The sequence below is a fragment of the Acomys russatus genome, chromosome 9, assembly GCF_903995435.1.
Source record: "Acomys russatus chromosome 9, mAcoRus1.1, whole genome shotgun sequence".
In the NCBI taxonomy this organism is placed as follows: domain Eukaryota; kingdom Metazoa; phylum Chordata; class Mammalia; order Rodentia; family Muridae; genus Acomys; species Acomys russatus.
This window is the reverse complement of record NC_067145.1, coordinates 44,873,682-44,879,681: the sequence shown is the minus strand read 5'-3', so window position 1 is coordinate 44,879,681 and position 6,000 is coordinate 44,873,682.

Sequence of the window (6,000 nt, the reverse complement as noted above, 5' to 3'; positions counted from 1 at the left end):
TACCTTCCCCCTTCTAATCTGGATGTCCCATTTCCTTTCCTTGCCTGGTCCCCATGGCTGGGATCTCCAATCCAGTGCTGAGGTACGGTGGCTGTTCTAGACTTTATTTTTGTTTCTGTGATGGTGGGGCTGGAGCCCTGGGCACAGCATAGATGAGGGATCTGCCACTGAGCTATGCTCACAGATTAACTTTTCTACGCTCTGTCCTTGGTGTGTGCAGCTGCTGCTCTTACTCACCTAGCTTACCAGTCAGCTAAGGGCTGAACACATATGTCCGTACCTGCCTCGGATCTTTGCGGAAAGGCTTCGTGTTTTTTGACACATACCTTCAATGTTCCATCCACTTGTAACTTTATTTTATCCTCACTTCCTGCTTACGCAGATCCTCAAGGCCAGGGGTGAGGGATTAAAATCTCCAGACTTTGCTGAGTGTGAGAACAGACCTGCATGTGAGTACTGACAGTAAGTAGCCTTCTAGCTCTTCAGGATGATGGTGGAACTTTCCATAGCCTTCAATAAATGTCCCATCAATCCTGTCTATCTATCTATCTATCTATCTATCTATCTATCTATCTATCTATCTATCTATCTATCTACTTATGAGAGAGAGAGAGAGAGAGAGAGAGAGAGAGAGAGAGAGAGAGAGAGAGAGAGAGAGTGTGTGTGTGTGTGTGTAGGCCAGCAGTTGACCTGAGGTATCTTTCTCAATTTTTGGCTACTTTATTTGCTGAGGCAGGATCTCTTGCTGAGCCTAGAGTTCTCAGAGCTGACCAGCTTGCCTCAGGGATCACCTGTCCCGTCCTCTCAAGTGCAGGTATTGGTATGCAGAGCACCCTGGCTGGCAGCTTTAGTGTGGATTCTAGGATCCAAATTCAGTCCCTATCTCTCAAGAGGAGGGATTGCAGATGCATGCCACTTTATTTAGCTTTCTGTGTGGGCTCAAGGATCAAACTTATTAGGCTTCGACATGAGCACTTTCCGCTACCGAGCCATTTCCTGAGTCCTGATTGTATCTTCAATCCCCTTGTCCCAAGAATCAGGCAGAGACCACTGTTATGGATTGTCTGTGCCTGTGACTGCCCTCAGTGACTTCTTCCACCTCCTAGTGAGGTAAGATGTCCCCTGTACTCAACAAAGCAAAAGGGTATCACTGCTCTGTGTCCCTAGTGGCAAAGGCTATTCTACGTTGGTGCTTATACAAACAAAAGACAGAGGACTATCCCTGGTCACTAGAGACAGGACAGTGGTGGCAGCCATGGCAGTGGCATGTGGGGATGCTGGGAAGAGCTCATAGGTCTTTACTCTACCATCCAGCAGTGCTTCTTGCTTTAGACAGATGCACACAGCAGCTGGAGCAGTCTGGAAGAACACACACTTAGGGGATATCTTTCTGCTTGTTGCAAGGAAGCAGCATTCGTGGCTGTGGATGCTGAATACACTCATCCTGACTCCCAGGTTTAAAGCCAAGCGGGGAAATTGTTAAAAGAACAAACAAGTGGCTTCACCGACTATCCTGAGCTTGGCTGGACCTAGTGCCTGACAACAGGGATGCTGTCAACATTGCCAGCCCTCGACAGTGTCTGCACTCACTGTGGCAACATGCTCTGTCTGCCTGATGGCTACTTATTTTTAGAAACTTAGACACACTGATTCTCAGCAGATTATCTCCATAACTTAGAAAAAATGGGATGGAGCCCTCTGGGTGTGGTGGCACACACCTTTAATTTCAGCACTAGGGAGGCAGAGGTAGGTGGATTGCTGTGACCCATCATGTGGTTGCTGGGAACTGAACTCAGGATCTTTGGAAAAGCAGCCAGTGCTCTTAACCTCTGAGCCATTGCTCCAGCCCTGAAGTTCTTTTCAAACTCCGCTTTACGTCATGTCGTAGATAAGAAGTCAGTGAAGGAGGTAGTTGATGTCCCTGGCTTTAAAGAGATGACACTGGGATACCTCAAATGAGTTTTCCTCTTGGAGCTGAGCAAACGTCTCCTGTTTTAGGCACCGCACCTGTGAAGTCTCTGCCTCAGCTGTGAATTTTGCTGTTGCAGTCTGAGAGAAGCCACAGGAAATACTGCATGAATGGGCAGGGCTGTTTTGATAAAACTTTATTCAGGATTAAAAATAAATAAATAAATAAAAGGCAGTGGGTTGGTGTGGCCCTCTGCTAGGGGTTTTCTAGCTTCTGTTATAATTAATAAAAAGTTGCCTTGTTCTTAGATCAAGAGGAAGTAAGGGGGGAGGCTGTGGAAAGGGGAGAGAAAGATGCAGGTTAGAAAAAGTGTTTGAGATTTGTAATGAGTGGTCTGGGTAGATGGCTCAGTGGGAAAAGTTCTTGCCAGGAGTGGTGGTGGGTATGCTTGCAGCCCCAGACCTGGGTAAGCAGAGGCAGTTCTTGGGGTTTGCTGACCTAGGTAGTATAGCCTGAGGTCCCACGAACAGACCCTGCCTCAAAAAGTACAGCAATTAGCTCCAGCTCCCGTGGAACGATAACTAAGGTTGACCTCTGGCTCCACACACGCATGTGAACCCACATACACATGGACGTATGAATAGCACACATGCTATTAGTGATAAGTCAAGTAGCTTCCAAGGCCAACTACTTCCGGCACATCTAAGTTCTGCCTCCATAGATGGTCAACCAGTTGGCTTAGGATTATCTTCATATTCTTCAGAGAGATGGTTATTGTTGTTGGCTTTGGGGAGATGGCTAGTTATGTTGTCAGCTTGACAGGGTCCAGAATCACCTGGAGATGGGCCTCTGGGCACACCAGGGGGATAGCATCTTGGTTGAGTTCATCGAGGTAGGAAGACCTGCCTACTCTGTATCACCAACCCTTGGTTGGGATTTTGGATTGTATACGTGGAGAAAGGGCGCTGGTTAGCTGCGTGTGTTCATTCCTCATGGTCTGCATCCTGACTGTGGATATGATGTGACCAGCTGCTTCAAGCTCCTGCCACTATGATGAACTGTGATCCCGGGCAGACAGACCCTTTCTCCCCTAAGGTGCTTTGCCAGAGTGTTTTATCACAGCGACAGAAAAATAAGCTAGTAACAAAAGTCCCTGGTTAAAAAGAAAGAAACAAACAAACAACAACAAAAAAAAAAACCACCACCAACAACAAAAAAAACTAAGTCATTGACAACAAGACTCTTGGACTAAAGGCAAACATTAGGAAAATGCAATACTGTAAATAAACTCTCACGAGGGTGAAGGCAAGATCCCAGGCCATGAAAATCCCAAGTCTATCATATGTGCGATAGACATCCACTCTGCATGGAAACAGATGTTTTCACTTTGACCATGGCACTGTTGTGTGACCTTAAATAACTCACTTAGATTCTCCAGTCCAATGTTTTGTGAAAGAAGATAGAACAAAAACGGAGTAACTTCTGACAGACCCTAGCAAAACAGAGCAGGGTGACCACAAAGAAGGGGCTTTCACACACCACCCCTTTGTGAGAACTACTACAAGAAATCCCCCAAATAACCACAACACTGACAGTCCACTACAACTGTATACAAGCAACACGTTCACAGGGGCGCCTGCCTAGCAACCACCAAGGCACTCTCGGGCCAGGGATAGGTACCCAAGGATAATTACTTCAAAACAACATATACCATCTTTATCACTTTCAAAACCTCTTCTCATTTTTCACTTGGTCTCCCTGCAAAGCCCTGCTGTACGTCACTTGTAGCTAAATAAAATCATGTTAAATCTTAGCCAGTCCCTACTTTTATTCACCTTTCCCAGTGACAAGTGTGGGATTTTTATAAGACAGATTCACTGTAGCCCGTATTATGAAACCCTCTCATGACATTAAACTGAACAGTGTGTTTGTTTGTTTGTTTGTTTGTTTGAGACAGGGTTTCTCTGTGTAGCCTTGGCTGTCCTGGACTTACTTTGTAAACTAGGCTGGCTTTGAACTCACACCGATCTGCCTGCCTCTGCCTCCTGAACGCTGGGATTAAAGGCACGTGCCCCACCACACCCAGCCTGAACAGTGTTTAAGACAGAAAATTACAGATGGTAGCATTAACTGCTCCTTGGCAGGATTTCTGTGTGACTTTGAAACACATTTCTAGTGGACATTCAGTCCATCACAGAGGCTTTCTTTTAGAGAGGAATTTTGAGCATCACTCTAAGTTGAGTTACTGACTCCCTGGTTTCTCCCTGGTACACTTCCTCTCTGCCCACTTGACTGTAAATACTAACTCAGAAAAGCTCAAAGGGATCCGAAGGCAGGCTGGTGAGAGGCTGAGCAAAGTGCTGCTCGTGTGTTAGCCACTTTCCCATTTCTCTGACAGAACACCAGAGACTGTTGACTTAAGATGAGAAAACAGTTCAGCTCATGGTTTCATGGTCACTGGGCCTTGACACCTTGGGCCTTGGTGTCACTGACGCGTCATCATGGCGCAAAGGAAAGCCCGCTCAGCTCCTGATGGCTGGTAAACAGAGACCAGAAGGGCCTGAGGCACACACCCATTTCAAGGGCACCCCTTCTCAACCTGCCTTCTGTTTACTAGGCCTTGCCTTAAAACCTTTTTAAAATTATATTTGGGATGTGTGTGTGTGTGTGTACATCACAGTGTGTTTCATCAGATAAGAACGTGCAGGAGTCAGTTTTCTCATTCCACATGTGGGCTCCAGGCACTGAACTCAGCTCAACAGGCTTGGTGGCAAGTGCCTTGAGCCACTGAGCCATCTTGCCAACACTTACCTTCTTTTCTGTTAGCACATAGTCACTGACAAAATAATGGGAATCACTATGACATTTTCATGAAGATCGTGTATTTTGGTCATATTCACCCCCTCTCCAATCATCCTGTTAACCTCTCCCTTCCCATTAGCCTTCTTCCTCTTCCCAAATGGTACCTTTCCCATTTCAGTCTTAGAACAATATTGTGTTAAAAGCCCAAATTATGCATATGAGAAAATGTATTTGTCAGAGACTAACTTAATTCACTTAACATAGTCTACCCTTCCTCTCATTTTCTGTAAGTGACACAACTTCATTTTTATTATTATGGAATTAAAAAAAAATCCATTGTGTTCACACCACACATCTTTTTAACCATTAGCTAATTGCTGGACACTTAGGCTACTATGGGTATTTTGGCCATTATGAATAGTGTCACAATAAAAATGTGTGGGGTTTGGGGATAAGGTACTTGTGAAAGTGTGAAGGTTGGAAAGTGGACCCCCAGATCCAATATAAAAGATGGGCAGGTGTGGTGGTTGTCTGTAAACCCAGCATCCAAGAGGCAGAAACTAGGGGTTCCTAAGGCTGGCTGGCTGTCTAGGCTAGCCAGAATTGGTGAGCTCCAGGCTCACTGAGAAACCCTGAATCAATAAAGATTGATGGAAAAATTCAACTTTGAGTCTCCCACTCACATGGACACACATGTAAACACACATGCAGGCACACACACATCTATCTATCTACCTACCTACCTACCTACCTACCTATGGAGGTGGGTCTGTGGTAGTTATCCTTGGATCAATATCCAAGGATAATTATTTCAAAAGAACATATACCATTTTCATTACTTCACTTTCAAAAACTGTTCTCCTTCTTTCTTGGTCTCCTTGCAAAGCCCAGTTGTAAGTCTCCTGTAGCTAAATAAACTCATGTTAAATTTTAGCCTGGAGCATGAGAATGCACTCACTGTACATAAACACATAAAAAAAAAAAAAAAAAAAAAAGAGGAAATTCAGAGACCATGGCCAAGCACTCTTTAGAACACACCCTGGGGTGGCAAGCTGGGCTATTGGTAGTTCTGTTTTTAGGGTTTTTTGTTTTGTTTTGTTTTTGTTTTTTAACTTTTTTTAAAACTTTTTATACTGAGACCCATAGCTGTTGCACCAGCATCATGTAAGGGTCCATTTCGATCTTCACCAGTATTTGCGGCCATTTGTGTCCTTGATGATAACCATTCTAACTGGGGTGAGATGCAATTTAATGGCGCTTTTGTTGGTGTTTCTCAGATAAATTCCCAC